Consider the following 19538-nt stretch of genomic DNA (forward strand, 5'->3'; position numbering starts at 1 on the left):
ATTATAAAAACATAATGCTTTGCTTACTTTGTTAGTTAATTGTAATTTATTTATTAATAAACACTAATTTGGAAATCTGAATGTATACAATGATTACAATTCATTTTCCTTACTTCAGTCCTGTTAAGTTGGAAACAGCTAAAAGGTTTTTTTTTCAGTCCATACTACCACTTTTATTTCTTTTTTCAATTAATTTTTTAAAATTCATGTTAGTTAACATACAGTGTAGTATTGGTTAAAGGAGTAGAATCCGGTGATTCATTACTTACATATAACACCCAGTTATATGTAAGTTATATAATATGTAATATTATATATTATGTATATAGTATACATAATAGTATGTATATATTATGTATATATGTATATACATATATACATATATAGTATGTATATATTATATATGTATATATATAATAGTATGTATATATTATGTATATATGTATGTACATATATACATATATGCATATATAGTGTATATATATTATGTATATAGTATATATATGTAAGTTATATAACACCCAGTGCTCATCCCAACAAGTTAAAAGCTTTTATATGCCTTTTCAGTATAAGAAATCATATTTCACAGATATTACCACTAGGTGGCTCAAGTGGCTAAAATAACAGATGTGCAAGGGAAAGAAACCCAAATATTTAGAGATTTATATCTCTTTCTGCAGTTATATGCTTTATAGTTTAATTTTCTACCAATTGTTATACTATTTGTAGATTATCTCTGTAACGCTGCACACAGTGGGCAATAACTTTAACATAGGTCATCATCATGTATGCCATTTATACGAAGGAGAGAGAGGATTAGTGGACAAAAATGCATGAGTTGTGTTACATTTTGTCACAAAAAATGAAATAATAAAATAAATTAAAGTCTTATCAGCTGACTGAGAGCACAGCATTCAATGGGTATGAAGGGCTGACGTCTTGGGCTGTCTTTCATTTTAATTTATCAAGGCATTTCTAGAGATTACCGTATTTTCTGGCAGTTGTGGTTCTCATTTATGTCTCTTCAAGGCAAACGATTTGCAGCCAGGGCTTGAGCTCTCTACAGTCCAGGGACCTTGAAATCAAACCATTTTTCCTTAATAGTTATTAAAATACAGGGCTCCAAATACTGCATCCATTATATCAGATACCTTGGGACCCCCTGCTCTTTCTGATACACAAAAAAGAGCAGAAAACGGTTACTTTTTCCCCAACTTTAATAAACATCTTATAATTCTGTTTGTTCAAGATACAGTGCCAGGAGGTCAAGAAAGAGGAGGTGGTCTACCAAGCTGGAAAGGAAAGTATTAAGCCTGTAGATTCTGCCAAAGAAGGGAAAACAGAACAGGGACCTTAGAATAGGAGGCCCTTATAAATTTCTTAACCAAGAAGAATCGGTATTTATTCTTAAAGATAGTTCTCTAGGCTAGCTTAGTACCAACAGAAGCCCTTCCCTTCTAGTTTAAAATTTAGAACCACTGAGAGGTGCCTGGGTGGCTCAGTCAGTTAAGTGTCTGACTTCAGCTCAGGTCATGATCTCGCGGTTCGTGAGGTCAAGCTTCATATCAGGCTCCGTGCTGACAGCTCAGAGCCTGGTCTGCCTCTCTCTCTCTCTCTCTCTCTCTCTCTCTCTCACACACACACATACACACACACACACACAGACAAATAAGTAAACATTACAAAAATATTTTAAAATTTAGAACCACTGAAATTTTAAAGAAACGTTCTTTCAAGATACTGGTTTTATCTTTAGATTATTTGTCTTTTTCCTTGAATTACTTGTCCTTATATTCACCAACAATCAAAACTTCCATTCCAGAAGTTATTTAGTGGACTCTACTTTAGTGGAGAAGTAAAATCCTCTGTATGAGAGGAGTTAAGGGAGGATTTTCCTAATTCTCATAAGAGGCAAGTAGCATTTTTTCATAATTTTTACCTCTGTAGAGGTATTTTTAAAAAATATTTTCCTTGGCCATTTATTACTTGTCATTTGGAAGTACATGTGGGAATCTGAGCTTGGCTTAAAAGAGAAGTATTGATTTTCCCTAAAGGAGATAATTTAGGTTCAGCTGCAGTAACAGCAGGTTCTGATATTTTTATATTCGTACTCAGGCACCTGACATTTAGGTTGTATTCGAATATAGAGTTGTAAATATAACATGAACTAGTTATCACACAGCTCTTAAATACTGAGATCTAATTACTTCTTTCCAAGTTTAACAACTCTACTTGGTCAAGGTTCTGAACAGTTAGCTTCTTGAGAAAGGCACGAAATCTTACCTTCCCAAATTATGGCCATGAATAGTTTCCACTGAGTGATTAAAAAAAAAAAATTTGTGTTTAGATGCCTGGGTGGCTCAGTCAGTCAGTGGAGCATCAGACCCTTGACTTCGGCTCAGGTCATGATCTCACGGTTCATGGGTTCGAGCCCCACATCTGGCTCCATGCTGTCAGCTTGGGATTCTTTCTCTCTCCCTCTCTCTCTGCCACCCCCCATGCGTGCTCTCTCTCTCTCTCTCTTTCTCTCTGTCAAAAAAACCCAAAAACAAGCAAACAAAAAACAGAACAAACAAACAAAAAACTCAAAGTAGCTGAAACAGTAAGAGATGAGTGGCTAACATGACTGACTGCTTAGAGGTAGGGTTGGCTTCAAGGGTGGTTTGACTCACTCACCAATGTCATCCAAAACCAGGTTTCCTACTGCACCTGTTTCCCCTTGTCAATGCCAGGTTTACTTCCAGTGGCCCTGCTTTGGCCATCCACAGCTGCCTGCTCCCATGCATATCTAAGGAAAGAGAAAGAAAATGGTCATCCAAAATTCTTCCAGAAGACAGAGGACACTTCCCTCCCAGAAATGCCTCAGCAGACATGGTCTGCAGGCTTAGTGCCCACCCCTGATGCAGTAAGTCAGGCCACAGAAGGGGACCCCAATTGTCACTTTAGGCCCAAGCTACATGCCCCATCTCCGTAACCGGAAGTGAAATCAACTGCCCCCTAGTAAATGAGCTGCATGCAGGAGGTACGGACACCCGTGTAAAACCCGGGGCTCTTGAAGGAAAGGAAGACAGTATCAGCTGCAGCAGGAGGGCGGAAGGGATATACACTATTTCATATACCTGACTGTATATGGGGAACTCTGGAACCAAATTGCTTAAGTTTGAATCCAGGCCCTCCTGCTTGTTAGCTGCATGACCGTGGGCAAGTCGCTTGTCTTCTCTTGTCAGGTAACAAATGGGTCAGTGATGTGCTTCATCGCTCATATCGGCGTTTTTCTAAAATCCACGACGTTAGGGAGCCCGGGTGGCTCAGTCGATAAGCATCTGACTTCGGCTCAAGTTATGATCTCACAGTGGTGAGTTCAAGTCCCACATCGGGTGAGCACCAGCCCAGCTTCGGGTAAAAACACGAGCCCTGGGTGAGCCCCGCTTCTCTCTCTCTCTTTCTCACTCCCTCTCTCCCTCCCTCCCTCTCTCTCTCTGCCCCTCACTCACTTGTGCCCTGTCTCTCTCTCTTTAAAAGGAGAAAATAAATAATAAAATCCATGACATTTCACCAAGATTCATCATATTCTTCCTTTGTGATAGGCATTTAGAATTAGAAAGAACACAAAAGTGAACCAAATAATGTTCTACTTCAAAGAGCTAACAACTCAGGAGAGGAAATAAGAGGTTAGAAATTGTAGTAAAAGAAGGGATAAATTACATTAAAAAGATGTGTTTCCTAAAATGCATTCTCTTCTTTTTTAATTTTTTTAAAGTTTATTTATTTGCTTTGAGAGAGAGAGAGCACAAGCAGGAGAAGGACAGAGAGAGAGAGAGAGAGAGAGAGAGAATCCTAAGCAGGCTCCATACTGTCAGCACAGAGCCAGATTCGGGGCTTGAACCCACAGATCCCTAAGATCATGACCTGAGCCGAAATCAAGAGTCAGAGGCTTAACCAGCTGAGCCACCCAGGCACCCCATAATGCATTGTTTTTTCTAATTAAATAGTCTTTAAGAACAAGCATGTTTTTTAGTGTTTTACAAATCCTATACGAAACTGATATAATTTTCTTCCGGATAGCCATTCATTAATGAGAAATGTCAACAATAATTAATAATCAGACAATAAACCTACCAAAAATCAACAAGGAGTAACCAAATTTCAGCTATAAAGTGTATAAAATACAATGTTCTCCATTCCCTAATATTAAAGAAAATGGAGAGGAGCAGAGGTGAGGACGTTCAAAACTCACTGGACTCTTTCCTTGGAAGTATAATCGTGCTTACAGGAAGTATGTGACAATTGGAGACTCTGTGACTGTGACGTCACAAAACGACCCTCACCGTGGAAACTTAGGAAGTTGCCATTTCCGAGCCTCGAGTCTGGCCCAGCTCTTGCCGAGGGTGGGAATGGACAGATTCCCTTGGTCCTGAAGAGTTTATTCTCTTGGAGCAAAACTGGAGCTAATTGCTCTTTAAACACCCTTAATGGGCAAACAGTATGTCAGCAAAGCAACTCAGTAGCATCACCCTTAGGGGGAGCTACTGCGCCTCTCGCTCGCGGGGGTGACCTCCCTCCCTCAAGGCCGGGCGGGCCCCAGGGCTCCACACAGCTCGCAGCCACTGCTTTCCTTTCAACCCCAAGTCCTCAGAATTGTAAACACTGTCCTCTTTACTGAATGTTTTCCCTTTGTTAAAAACTAGAGTCATAGTAAGGTAACAGTCCTGCGGGGCGGAATAGTCCAGCTAAATTAACACCAGGTGGAAGGTGCATATTGCCTTTGCTCCAAAAGAGCAGAGAAAAATGTTCACCGCCATTTGCATTCACTGATACTCCGGGTAACTTCTTGATAGCCTTTTGGCAATTCATGAATAAAATTTGCAGGGCAGGGGAGACAGGTAATGTTCGTGAGCACCTAAGATCTTTAAAATGGAACCCACAGCACAGAAGCTAACTGGCATTATTTCTGCCAAGCTGTGAGAGCCCGGGGGGGACAGAGCTTTTCCTGTTCTGGGTCCCCGGTGCGTGGCTCGGATTAATACCTCAATAAGCGTATGCCGAGTGGAGTTCAATTTTGCCAGAAGGCTTGCAAACCAACCCAGAGTAGATGTGACCGAGAAAACAATGACGTGAGAGATACAAATGGGAGGACTGAAGTGGAGCCTGGAGAAGATTTACAACTGAAACGTGATCTCACGAAGGGAGTGTCTAGGCAGAGGTCCCTCAGAGCCAACAACCACGACCGGTGTGGGGGGAAAAGAAAAAGTCCACAGCATTCCGGAAGTGAGAATTGCAAAAGATCATCCCGGTCCTCTTGAGTCAACCCTTGATCTTACAGGTGAGAAGAGAGAACGAGGTCCCCAGAGGGAAGCCACTTGCCAGAGTCTCTTAACTGACTACAGGCAAAGGCGAAACCATGAATGATTTCATCCCGGGGTGAATCCCAACTCCATGTAACAGAGGCCACCTCACCCATCCCGGGCATGGAGGACAGACCTGGCTTGTCAGCAGAGAGCCTTCTTGAAAAACCAAGCGCCAGCTCAGAGTTCACGTCGGAGTTTCACTGATCATTTCCGGGGCTAGGGCAAATGGCTCAGCGTCCAGTTAGAAATGCAATAAAATTGGGGCCCCTGGGTGGCTCCGTCGGTTGACCGTCCAACTGCATTCAGCTCAGGGTGTGATCTCAGGGTTCGTGCGCTCGAGCCCCGATTCCGGCTCACTGCTGTCTGCATGCAGCCCGATTTGGATCCTCTGTCCCACTCTCTCTCTCCATTTCCCCCACTCATGCACTCTCAATCTCCCTCTCTCTCAAAAATAAACATTTTTTTTTTAAAAAAGAAATACGAGGGGCGCCTGGCTGGCGCAGTCGGTTAAGCGTCCGACTTCAGCCAGGTCACGATCTCGCGGTCCGTGAGTTCGAGCCCCGCGTCGGGCTCTGGGCTGATGGCTCAGAGCCTGGAGCCTGTTTCCGATTCTGTGTCTCCCTCTCTCTCTGCCCCTCGCCCGTTCATGCTCTGTCTCTCTCTGTCCCAAAAATAAATAAACGTTGAAAAAAAAAATTTTTTTTAAATAAAAAAAGAAATACGATACAATAAAAAAAAATAACACTTTATCCGTTAGAAATAAGGAAACAGTGAGTCTCCCCCCATTCCCCTTGTGCCCTGACTCACCAAAGTCCGTTGCAGGAGATCATGGCCAGAGCCCCCCCTACAGAGAAAGAAAAGGCCAAGAGAGAGCCTAGTTTCTCAAAACTCTTCCTTTAGGTCTTTTGAGGATTCTGGGCTCCAGAGTTTCTAAAAGACCTAGATTATTAGAAATGCTTTGATGGGGTAACGCAAGTTGAAATCAGAAGGCGTGTGAACGAGGAAGGAAGATATTGCCAGACACACGTATGAGATTCATCAAAATCCCAGAGTGAAAAAGGGATGCCATTTAGCAAAAGCCAACCACCCTCTCAGCCTCGTCATGTGATTCCTCACATTCTCGTTCCAGCGTATACTTTTTTGTAAATGTTTATTTATTTATTTATTGAGAGAGAGAGAGAATAAGAGCAGGGGAGGGGCAGAGAGAGAGAGAGAGAGAGAGAGAATCCCAAGCAGGCTCCATGCTGTCAGCACAAAGCCTGACGTGGGGCTTGAACTCACAAACTGTGAGACCATGACCTGAGCCACAATCCAGAGTTGGGCACTCAACCGACTGAGCCACCCAGGTGCCCCCCGATGCATACTTTAAATATCTACAACAAACTCCTAAGCTGTACGGTGAACAACAACCTGTCAGATGGTCATTTTTTAACAGACACTGAAGAAAATAAATGCATGGCTCCTGCTTCCATTCATACACTCAATCTATCATTCAATCCTGAATTGATGAGCCATTTATCAAGTGATCAGTGTATCAGGCACTGCGATTCTAAGCTTTTAAGATAACAAACAATCCTTCCCTCCCGGACTTCCAATTCCAGACAGGGTGATAGAGAAGAAACCAAATTACGACTTTGCGATGAGAAAGTGCTTTAATAGCAGGATGACGGTAAGGTCAAGGGAGAACTGAGGAGTGAGGGAATCCTCTCTGATAATACGTGGGGATGTTCACTCAATTAGATTTCTGGGGCCAAAGACTCCCTGTTGACTCATTTCATAAACTAACAATCATGCAATTTTCTCTCTAATGGTAAAACCTCCAACAACGTTAATTCCAAATTCGCCGGGTTGGTACTTAATAAACACTTGTAGAATTGAATTTTGTCTCTCCCTCCCTCCCTGACCTTCTACCTCTTTCAACCTAACAAGACCCTTGTTTAACTTGCTAGCCATAAGAAAATGCCCTTGCAAATTAGCAAGATCATACATTACAACCTGAAGTAAATAGATTTCCTTATATGGTCGGAAAGCTGGAAATACAGGTCAGCTGTTCTCCAGTTAACAGAAGAGTCTTCCAAGATGGTTACATACGTTTTTTGTTTTGTTTTTTTTTTTTAATTTTTTTTTCAACGTTTATTTATTTTTGGGACAGAGAGAGACAGAGCATGAACGGGGGAGGGGCAGAGAGAGAGGGAGACACGGAATCGGAAACAGGCTCCAGGCTCTGAGCCATCAGCCCAGAGCCTGACGCGGGGCTCGAACTCACAGACCGCGAGATCGTGACCTGGCTGAAGTCGGACGCCCAACCGACTGCGCCACCCAGGCGCCCCTACATACGTTTTTAAAATCTGTTGTTGAATCCTAGAACAGGGGGAATTTGGAGATGACATAGACCGACTTTCCTATTTTTGCACAAGTATACTGAGACCTATACTGATTGAATGAAATAGCCAAGCTCATAAAATTAGCATTAGAAGGTACCTGGCAACCTTTAATTATTGTTGTCACAGAACTCATAGTCACTGCCTTCCATTTACTCAAGGTTTTAGAGCCGTCAACAAGAGCATTCTTGGGGATTCTTGGGGATACTCCATATGGAAGTTACATTTAACTCATCAGCCTACGAAACTTTGACTCGTCACCAGCAAGGATCTGGTTCCAGCTCACCTCGGCCACAACCCTCTCCGTGCTCGGCCCCTAGTCCCAATCACTACCAACAAGGGCATCTCATCTAAAACCCCACTTTCAGACACCCCACCTACCTCCCACCGGCTCGCTCTCCCACACCCCAACTCCAGCAGTGTTTGACTCTATTGGCACATCATTTCCATTGTTCGTTCCCCCTCTCACAGCCTCACTTTTCTTCACACTCGGCTCAAATTCCGTGATCGACATGGTAAGCGCCCCTTGCCAAACACCCCCAACACCATATTCATTACTCCTTCACTCATAACTACCTGAAAAACTCCATCCTTGACCACATCTGACTCTCTCTCTCTCCACTCCTCACCTGCACCTGTGCAACTAAGGAAGACACAGTCATGCCGACTGCTCTTTCTGCAAAATCACGACCACAAGCGACAGGTTGACCCTCAACACTGCCTGCCAGTTGTGCGCTTTTAGCAAGTGTGCTCTCCTAAACAAATATTCCACACCTTCTGTCTTCTCAAACCTCCCAAACCCCTTACCCTCTGCAAGATCAGCTGAGTGCTTCTTATTTCAATGAGACAAAATGCGATCCCTGTCCACAAATCTACTAACTTTTTGTAGCTGTAGCCATATTCCTTGTCTTCGCTTTTGAAACAATGAACTTGGTCCTTGTGCATTAGATCTCACCCCCTCTTTCCTACTCAACAATTTCAGTTCTGCAAATATCTCCTTTCTCCTGCGTCGTCAACTTTTCTTTCTCTACAGAATCTTCTCCATCAGCATTTACACATGCTTCCATCTTAAAATGTCTCTGTGGTCCCCACATTTCTGTCTAGGTACTATACCACTTCTCTGCTTCCCTCAAAGTCACCCATGACTTCTAAATGATCAAATCCAGTCATCAGTTTTTATTCTTTCTCTTCATTATCAGCAGGATTTGACACATATAACCTCATTTCCTCCTTGAAATATTTCTTCTCTCGGTTTCTGGACAACACACTCTTGCTCTCCTTCTTCATCCTTGGCCCCTTAGTCTCAGCCTCTTTGATGGATCCTCTTCTTGCCAACTTACAAATGCTACAATGTCCTAGGGCTTTCTTCTTGAACCTCTTCTCTACCTACCACTTTTTTTTAATGTTTATTTATTTTTGAGAGAGGGAGAGAGAGAGAGAGAGAGAGAAAGAGAGAGCAAGGGAGGGGCAGAGAGAGGAGACACATAATCTGAAGCAGGGTTCAGGCTCTGAGCCATCAGCACAGAGCCTGATGCGGGACTCGAACCCATGAGCCGTGAGATCATGACCTGAGCCGAAGTTGGATGCCCAAATGACTGAGCCACCCAGGTGTCCCACCCCTTTTTGTTTTTTTAGTGTTTATTTATTTTGAGAGAAAGAGAGCATGGGCAGGGGAGGGGCAGAGAGAGAGGGAGAGAGAAAATCCCAAGCAGGCTTCATGCTGTCAGCACAGAGCCCAACACAGGGCTCCGTCTCACAAATGGTGAGATCATGACCTGAGCTGAAATTAAGAGTCGCACGTTTAGCTGACTGACCCACCCAGATACCCCTCTACCTATCACTCCTGTGATGATCTCAGCCTGCTGGCTCTAAAAACCATCTAAATGTTCATGGCTCATCGATTTATACATCTAGTCAAACTCTGAACCCCAGACATACCTATCTAACCGATATTTCCCCTTGGAAATTAACTTAAGCTTTCCAAACAGAACATTAGCCCTCCCCCCAAAACAAGCCACGAATCCTCCTCATTCTCCTCCCCATCTTAGTAAATACCAACTTGGCTCATTTCGTTGTTTGGGCCAAGCCTTACAAATCGTTCTCAGTGTATTTTTTGCCATCATTGCAGCTCACATCCAATCTATAAGTAGATCTTGGTGACTGTAGTTTCAATCCATTTCTAGAATTCTATCAGTCTCTATCACCCCCAGTTTATCCCCTGGACTATATAAAAGCAATCTCTTCACTGCTCTTTTTCTTCCACTCTTGCTTGCCTCCCTAGTTTTTTTTTTTTTTTTTTTTTCTCCACAGAACAACCAGACTGAGACATTTCAAATATAAGTCTAATAAATTATGTCATTCCAATGGTTAGATAAGTCCTTTCAATGACTTCCCAAAGTAAGTCTCAAAGTAAAGTGGAAACTTTCTTGGGTTGGTTGGTTTGTTTGTTTGTTTGTTTGTTTGTTTGAAGTAGGCCTCATGCCCAGCATGGAGCCCAACATGGGGCTTGAACTCACAACCTTGAGAGCAAGACCTGAGTTGAGATCAAGAGTCAGATGCTTGACCGACTAAGCCATCCAGGTGCCCCAAATTGGAAGTTGTTATGATTATTTTTAAACCCCAACATTATCTGGCCCCACCTCTCTGCCTTCATCACCGACATTGCCCTGGCTCTCTTCCTTCGATTCATCACCACCCACCCTGCTATTCTTCCAATTCGCCAAGCATGCTCCTATTTCGGGGCCTCTCAATTATTTCTTTTCTGTTGCCTGGACACCCCTTCCCTCACATGGCCAACCCCCTGGTGGAATGTTATCTTTTCAGAGTATCTGTCCCTGACTTCCCATCATCTGCTGTGGGAACTGTCCCCAAATTGGTGATTTACACACATTACTATTATCCCTTATAATTCTGGAGATTAAATGAGCATGAAGGAGAGTGAGAGACCATGCAGCCCTGTGGTAGCCAGCCTCTGCGATGGCTGCCCGTGAGCCTCACCTCCTAGTACTAATACCCTTGTGTGGTCCCCTCCCACACTGAACCTGACTGACCTGTGTGACCAACAGAATATTGTGGAAACTACATGCATGATTTGGACACCAGCTTATAAAAAACATTGAGCTGATACTTTGATGTGTTTGGGATCATCTCCAAGGGAAGCAAACTGCCATGCGCTGAGGCCATGAAGCACCCCGATGGAAAGGTCCGCACGGCAAGGAACTGAGGCCTCCTGCCAAGGGCCAGAATCAGCTCACCAGCCTGTGATGGAACCAACTCCGGACCTACTCACACTTTCAGATGGCTGAAGCCTCAGCCGACATCTTGACTGCCCACTTATAAGAGGCTCTGAGCCAGAACCACCAGGCTAAGGTGCTCTGAAATTCCTTACCCACAGAAACCGTGTGAGCGAAGAGTATATTACTGTTTCAAGTCTAGGAGAGGTGTGTTGCATGGCAATAGCAATAATTTACTAATACACAGTGCTGTCTGAAAGAGCCTCCCCTACCAAACCTGAGCACTCTTAATCTCTCTCCTCTACCTTATTTTTTTCCACTGCATTTATCACCATCTGACATAGTATGTATGTTTATTCGTCTATTTGTCTCCTTCCCCTTTCACCCTCTAGATTGTAAACCTTGAAAGAAAAATAATTTTGTCTGTATTTTTCCCTGTTATAGTCTCAGTGCCTATAACTGTGCCTGGTACATAGTAGACACTAAAATAAACCGTATTACTCATTCTCTTTATCATCAACATATACTTATTATTGCTGACTCCTTAAGACAGCATATTATTACCCTGGTGATTTACTGTAATATTTATTTATTTAACAAATATTTATTGAATACCTATTCCATGCAATTATAATAATAGGTAAAAATCCAAATGCAGTATATGTATTGTTTCACTTGATTTTCAAAACAGCCACATGCCAGCTATTATCAAGAGTCTGATGTCAGACGTACTAAGTTTGAGCTGCCTGTGAGACATCCAAATGGAAACCTCAAGTGGACAACTGGATTATAAGTCTGGAAAACAAGGCAGAGGTCCAGGGTGTGGACATAATTGGGGCATTTAAACTCATGGGACTGAATAGTCTCCCTCAGGAAGAAGCATAGTTAGTTAGAGAAGAGAAAATGAATGATGGAGAATCGCAGAAGTACTGTAATAGCAACACGGAGGGAGGGGAGGGACAAGCGAAGAAGACTGAGAAGCACCAGCCAGCAAGGTAGAAAGAAAACAAGGAACCTACAGTGTCTTGGAAGGTGAAATAATATACTTTAAAGAGAAAGAGATCGGCTTATCAAATGCTGCTGGGAAGTAAATTCAGATGGAGACACACAACAGGCCATTGGAATACAATGTGAAAGCCTTGTTAGTGAGTTGGTGGGGGAGAGGAATGGAAGCCGAATTGCAGAGGGGTGAAGGACAGGAAAAGGAGGGAATGACTAGAGACAACTCTTCTGAGAGGTGCAGAAGAATGTGGCAGTACCCGGAAGGATACGTGGGGTCAAGAGAGGCACTTTAAGATGGAAAAAACGACAGCATGTTTGTTTGCTGATAGTATTAATATATTAAACAAGAATCCAGACAGATATTGGAACAGAGTCCTTGATTAGGTAGGAAGGAAAGGATCTACTACACCAGAGGGGGGCGTGAGATGTGACTTGAGATAGAAACAAAGTCAGTTCTTCCACAGGACCAAGAGGACTACAAGGGATCAGATGGAAGGGGGAACGTGTGGAAGGAATCTTCTCTTTGCTCCCATTTACTCAGTAAAATACTATGTCATCCAGCTGAGAGGGAGAAGATGTTGAGAGCTTGAAGGGAAAGGAGAAAGTGTGGAAGGTTTATCTAGAACAGCTGGAAAGGAAACAGACTACATAGTTATGGTAGTCATGACCTATAGCTCTAGGACCTCACTTAAGATTCATGCCATGTATAAATGTCCCCAAAATTCATAGGTTGAAATCCCAGTGTCTGATGTGATAGTATTAGGATGTGGGGCTTTGGAGAAGTGCTTAGGTAATGGGGGTGGAGCCCTCACGGACTTAGCAGTCTTATAAAAGAGACCCCAGAGAGCTCCTGGTCTCCTTCTACCATGGGAGGATACAGCCAGAAGGCACCAGGTATGAGCCAGGGAGAGGGCTCTCACCAGAATGACCATGTTGGTGCCTTGATCTCAGACCCTCCAGCCTCTAGAACTGTAAAAAATAAATTTCTGTTGTTTATATGCCACCCCGTCTGTGGTATTTTGTTTTAGCAGCTAGAATGGACTAAAACAGTCCATGAATTTAACAAGCATGTTTTTCTCAAGCCCTGTCCAGCTGCAATGGGTGAAGAGTTGAACTTTTCACCAGGGGGAACAATGCAATGGATGTTGTGTGCATGATGGACCACGGATCCTCAGCCGGGCAGAGTGGGACAGAGCAAAAGTGGTATTGGAGGTCCCAATGGGGTCCAACCATTATTGGAGTTAGAATCCCAAAACCTTGGGGCGCCTGGGTGGCTCATTCAGTTAAGCGTCTGACTTCAGCTCAGGTCATCACCTTGCGGTCTGTGGGTTCAAGAGTCCCACGTCAGGCTCTGGACTGACAGCTCAGGACTGGAGCCCTACTTTGGATTCTCTCTCTCTGCCCCTCCCCTGCTCACGTTCTGTCTCTCAAAAATAAACATTAAAAAAAAAAAAAAAAAAGAATCCCAGAGGAAATGAGTTAGACAGATACAAGATGATGGTTAGAGAGTGGGGCTGCTTACAATGGGAACTTTGGAATGTTATCACTGGTAACAAGAAGATCAAGACAATGAACAAGGGGAACGTGATGAGGAAGGGTTGGACCCAAGGCCATTCCACGAGGGGAGGTAACAAACTGGGAGATCAAGGAGTTAAAAGCACAGACATTTATGTCACAAGAATGATGACAGGACTGTCCTTAAAGGAGTTAGTGTGTCAGGAGCTAATGTCCTCAAGGAATGAGCAGGAATGACCCACGGTCTGCAACAAGGAGAGGCAGTGGGTGGCAATGTCTGTCTTTTTTTTTTTTTTTTTTTTTTTTTTTGATAATTTTTTTTGTTTGTTTATTTTTGAGAGAGAGAGAGAGAGAGTGAGGGAAGGGCAGAGAGAGGGGGATAGAGGATCTGAAGCCGGCTCTGTGCTGACAGTACAGAGCCCTATGTGGGGCTCAAACTCAACAACCGCGAGATCATGACCCGAGCCAAAGTCAGATGGTTAACCGACTGAGCCACCCAAGCCCCCTGGCAATGTCTCTTGATAGGAGATTCGGGGCTGAAAGTATTAAGGCGGAGGGGAGGAGAAAGGCCTGGAAGTGGCAGTGTGGGGAAAAGGAGGATATCCTTCCACCCGCTGTGTCCAAAGGGAGCCAGGGTGTAGGCAAGAAAAGCACGTCCTTTGAAAGATCTGTTGAGGCAGCAGTGGCCTCAGGGAAGAGCTAGGTTTCATTCAGAGCAAGAAGATGAAGGGGATGGTTTAGAGAAGAATTTGCAGAGATAGAGAAGTGAACAGAGTGAATTTCGAAGAGCACAGTTGGAGTGTCAGGGATTGGGGAGAGGTAGGTGATTGTGAAATTGTGCCCCACAGAGTTGATGAGGTTAAAGCTGTCCACCAGCAAGACCATCACTGACCTGCCTTCTTCACGGGAATGTTAACTTTAACTTTAAAAAAAAAATTTTTTATGTTTACTTATTTTTGAGGGAGAGTGAGCGAGCGAGTGGGGGAGGGGCAGAGAGCGAGGGAGATGGAGAATTCCAAGCAGGCCTGCAAGGACAGTAGAGAGCCCCATGCGGGCTTGAACTCACAACCTACAAGATCGTGACCTGAGCCCAAGTTGGACGCTTAACTGACCGAGCCACCCAGGTTCCCTGAACCTTATCTTTTAGATGCAAACAGGAAGAGCTCTGGAGTTGCTACACCAGGTTGAGCTCAACCACTGACTCATACCTGCCAGATGGACCACAGGTTGTCGGACAGCGACCTCTACCTGATTATAGTGTTACAATCTCCGCCCACGCAGGAGCACAAGCTTCTCTGACATAACATATGATATGAGTAGAGGCATGTTTTTTAAGTACACCTGTGCAACCTTATGCCTGCCTTCATATGTGATGTCAAAACTCCCCTTCCTGAATATTCCTCCTAACCCAAAACGAAAGAAACCCAGTCACACCCACTCTAGGAGTCATGGCTTTGGAAGTTATTCCCCGTGACCTCCTTATCTTCTACAGATAAAGTTTCCTTTGTGTGACAACCCCACCTGGTGCAGTCTCTGTCTGTAACTCACCAGGGAGTGAACTCATGTTTAGTTCCGTTAGAGCTGGGACAAAAGAGGGCATGTTCAGAACTGAATGGAGAAGAGAACCCAGGGGTCGAGGAAAGCCTGGACACCCTGAGTCATGTCCCTTTTGAGGGTGCTTAAAGCAGGAGCGCCTGGGTGGCTCAGTCGGTTAAGCCTCCAACTCTTGATTTCAGCTCAGGTCACGATCTCATGAGTTCATGAGTTCCAGCCCCGAGTCTGGCTCTGCGCAGACAGCATGGAGCCTGTTTGGGATTCTCTCTCTCCCTCTCTCTCTGTCCCTTCCCTGCTTGTGCATGTGGGCCTTAATGTATGTCCTCCTTGTAAAACATGGCCAAGGAGTTAATGATTTCTTTGGAGTCTTCCAGCAGGATAGATAACATCTAGGTAGTGATTATGCAGGGTCTCCATAAACGTTCTCCAAGACCACTGACCGCAAACACCTTGACATCAAACCCCCCCCCCCCCGGCTTCAGGTGTTGAGTGAGCTCTGAAGGACACCTGGCCCCTGTCCATGTTCGGATCAGTTCTTGGATGCCTGAGTGGACAGGTGCACCAGACCACAGTCACCAGTAAAAACCCAAGACCCCAAGCAAAGATGAGACTCATGCTCCTTTTCCTTCTGAGTCTCCTGGATGGTCCGTCTGTATCTGTACTCTCTCTACATCCTCAATAAACTCTGCTCTCACCTCCCGCTGGCTCACATTTGATCTCTATCCTGTGTGAAGCCAAGGACCTTCTTGGTTGGTCCCATAGGATCCTCTCTGGGTCCTCAGGCCCAGGCTACGGCATCAGTTTTAGGAGCTATCATGATTCCACACCTTCTTTCTGTTCCCTTTCTCCTAAGTCAACACTATTCCATATGGGAGCTGTTCCTTCAGCCCAAGTCCCGGAGTGAAACATCAAAGCTCACCTTCAAAGATTGCATCATGTGAGTTAAAAACTAGCCCTTTGTTGTAAACCACTGAAATTTGTTTTTTTTTTAAGTTTTTTTTTTTTAATGTTTATTTTACTTGAGAGAGAGAGAGAAAGAGAATGAGGGAGGGGCAGAGAGGGAGACACAGAATCTGAAGCAGGCTCCAGGCTTTGAGCCGTCAGCACAGAGCCGGATGTGGGACTCGAACTCACAGACTGCGAGATCACGACCTGAGCCGAAATCGGAGGCTTAACCAGCTGAACCACCCAGGTGCCCCTGTAAGCCATAGAGGTTTCCAACCATCTGCCACTGCTGCATAATTTAGCCTCAGTGAATTAATACAGACACCTAGAGCAGGGTCTACAAACTGTAAAAACCAGAAAGTAAATATTTTAGGTTCTGCAGGACCTACAGTCCGTCAGGGCCACTCAACTTTGCTGTTGCCGTGCAAAAGCGTTCATAGATTCTAGGTAAACAAATGAGCATGGCAATGTTCCAATAAAACTTTCTTTACAAAAACAAGTAGCAGAATAGGTTTGACCCTCAGGGACAGGTGGATGGATACTCCTGAGAAAGCGCTTTAAGTAATTTAACCAATGGCTAGAAGTTCTAAAGGCAATTGCTTAAAATCACATTTGTTAATTTTACACAGCCAGTATTATTTTTGTAAGTTTTGTATTAAAGACGATACAGAACATACTTTATTGCAATAGTTCTGTTGAAAAACAAAATTCAGCTGCGTAAATCTGAAGACCTAATTGGTTCTATTAAATAATTCATGAATAGGGCAGCATCCCTTATATCAAATCAGAGGGGAGCCCTGAGAAGCTGTACAACATGGAAGGTTTGGGTGGCTCCATCAGTTAAGTGACCGACTCTTGATTTCAGCTCAGGTCATGACCTCACAGTTCGTGAGTTCAAGCCCCATACTGGGTTCCATGCTGACAGTGCAGAGCCTGATTGGGATTCTCTCTCTCTCCCTCTCTCTCTTCCCCTTAAACACACATGCTTGTGCTCTCTCTCGCTCTCTCTCAAAAATAAATAAATAAACTTTAAAAAAAATGGAAGGTTTTTATAGGAAGGAGGGTCAGGCAAGAGAGTTATTAGCTAAAGACAAGAAAGAATTGTTTACGGCAAGATCACTTCCCTTAGGAGGAAGGGCAGAGGGTCTTAGTATGCAAATAATCTCCTCTTCCTCTGGGGGACAGAGAAGGCCTACAGACAGAAACCTCTCTGGTGAGTATCAGAAAATTCCTGACTGACCCGTTAAGACTTACATTTCTGGGATGGGTTGAAACTGCAATTAGGTTAAGCCTTAAGCCCTGGGTTACTGACTTAAGCCGTAACCTGAGTGATGCCATTTGGGGCCCTTTGTTTTTGCTTTTTAACACTCCCTAGAGCCCATTTATTTCGTAAGATTTAAAATGGATAAAAAAAAAAGAGGCAAAGGATGGCAAATTTAATATTTCGGGATGGATAGGGGAAAAAAAAAAACCAACTAGAAATTATCTCTCTGCTTGCACAAAGCCTTCAGAAGCAATTGGGAAGACTCAAAAAGGAAATGAGAAGGAGAGAGAAACAGATGAATTAGGGATAAAAGGGGGAGAAATGAAAACATGAAGAAAAATAGCACAAAGGTGAGAGAAAATTGGATGAAGCTGGGATTCCTGTATTGGTTTTTCTTCCAGCACCAGAACCAGAAAGCATGCTTGTTCCTCTGCTGCCCCCTTCAGTTCTTCCAGCGTCCTCGCTTGATTTTTTGCAATTGGCCACTAATGGGTTACACCGTGGGGCGCCTGGGTGGCTCAGTGGGTTGAGCATCCGACTTCGGCTCAGGTCATGATCTCACAGCTTGTGAGTTGCAGCCCCGCGTCGGGCTCTGTGCTGACAGCTCGGAGCCTGGAGCCTGCTTTGGATTCTGTGCCTCCCCCTCTCTCTGCCCCTAACCCACTCGCATTCTGTCTCTGTCTCTCTCAAAAATAAATAAACATCAAAAAAAAAAAAAAAAAGTAATGGGTTACGACCCCCAGGATGCAACTCTTATGAGTGATTTTCCATTTTTTTATTTTAGCTCCATGTTGCTGAAGTCTACAGGGGTTCAAAAATGGCAGGATAGGGGCGCCTGGGTGGCGCAGTCGGTTAAGCGTCCGACTTCAGCCGGGTCACGATCTCACGGTCCATGAGTTCGAGCCCCGCGTCAGGCTCTGGGCTGATGGCTCAGAGCCTGGAGCCTGTTTCCAATTCTGTGTCTCCCTCTCTCTCTGCCCCTCCCCCGTTCATGCTCTGTCTCTCTCTGTCCCAAAAATAAATAAACGTTGAAAAAAAAAATTAAAAAAAAAATGGCAGGATATACGTAAGTCATTTGAGTAAATGAGATTTTGGATGGGCAGGGTGTGGTAGGGGATGAGGACAAGACCAAAGACTGAGGATAAATAGGGGCCAAGGTTAACATGGGGAGGGGGAGAGATACTGAGCAGGAGTGGGGGTTCAGGGACAGAGGTAGTTTAGAGACTGAGCCTGATTCTATAAATTAAAGAACCGGGGTTGCATGTAGCTGAGCAATTCCACAAACGTAGCAAGGTAAATCGATAAAGTATTAATTACGACTGGGATCTGGAGGTAGGAAATGCAAACAAAATGATGGCATGACAGGCAGTTCCGGGTAGATCTGGGATGGAAAATCAGGGCCTGCACTTGATCAGTCTGGTCGGGGAATCAGTGGGCATGGTCACCTGTCTAAGAGTCTGTCTACATTGTGAGCAACTTGAGGTAGAAACAAGTCTTTTTCCACCGTTGTAAACCCACAACTCATTACAGTAGCTGTCCAAAAGCTAGCACTCAATGAATTTGTGTTGAATTACATTATTTCCTTTCAATAATAAAGAATTTCCGGGGCACCTGGACGGCCCGGTCAGTAAAGCGTCCGATTCCTGATTTCAGCTCAGGTCGCGATCTCACCCTCCCTGCCCCTCCCCTGCTCACCTGTGCGTGCACGCTCTCTCTTTCTCCCCAAATAAATAAAAAATCAATAAACATTTTAAAAATTTCCTAAATTTTTTATAGGAAATTGTCAGTTCGTTGGAATGGGGAGGGAGAACGCTTTGTCCTGGGAATCTCTGAGAGTTTGCCACCATTTTCCATGTCTTCATCCTAAAGCTACCCTCCTTCCTGTCAATCGACTGTCAGCCGTCTACTATTTACCAGCGCGGGAGTCCAAAACAAATGGTAAAAGCTTCGCTCTCATCACCGCAGCCGTAAGGTACATTTGGTTTCATGCTGACTCCACGCTGAAATTCAGGGCTATGGCCACTCCGAGTCTCCCAGCTGATGTGCTTCCTGAGCACAGGAAGTGTCCATTGTCACCCTGTGAGAAGTAAGGGAGATGATTCTTTTTCAGAAATACCAAATAAAGGCTGTGCTATCTAATTAATAGGTTTACAACCTATTGAAAATATGTGAGAACCCCCTTCCCCCCGCCCACCACCACAATGAAGTCCCAAACCCTTAGACACTTCACTTCCTATTTCTTCTTCCCCTCTCCAATTTGTGGCCTTATTTTTGCAGGCTTTGCAATAAGCAGGCA

The 19538-nt window shown here is 44.2% G+C and overlaps 1 long non-coding RNA gene across 1 annotated transcript in view; it reads right to left on the reverse strand.

Moving 5' to 3' along the window:
- The window catches only part of LOC147579469 (uncharacterized), a 53908-nt gene extending 34594 nt beyond the window's left edge, over positions 1-19314 (reverse strand). The window contains exons 1-3 of the long non-coding RNA XR_015253985.1: positions 19157-19314; positions 2677-2788; positions 987-1075 (exon numbers count right to left, since the gene is read on the reverse strand). This is a non-coding gene — a long non-coding RNA (uncharacterized LOC147579469). The remainder of the gene's footprint in view (positions 1-986; positions 1076-2676; positions 2789-19156) is intronic.
- Between the last annotated feature and the right edge of the window lie 224 nt (positions 19315-19538).

Source organism: Puma concolor, chromosome B4, assembly GCF_028749965.1.
Source record: "Puma concolor isolate L17-30 chromosome B4, mPumCon1.1.hap2, whole genome shotgun sequence".
In the NCBI taxonomy this organism is placed as follows: Eukaryota; Metazoa; Chordata; class Mammalia; order Carnivora; family Felidae; genus Puma; species Puma concolor.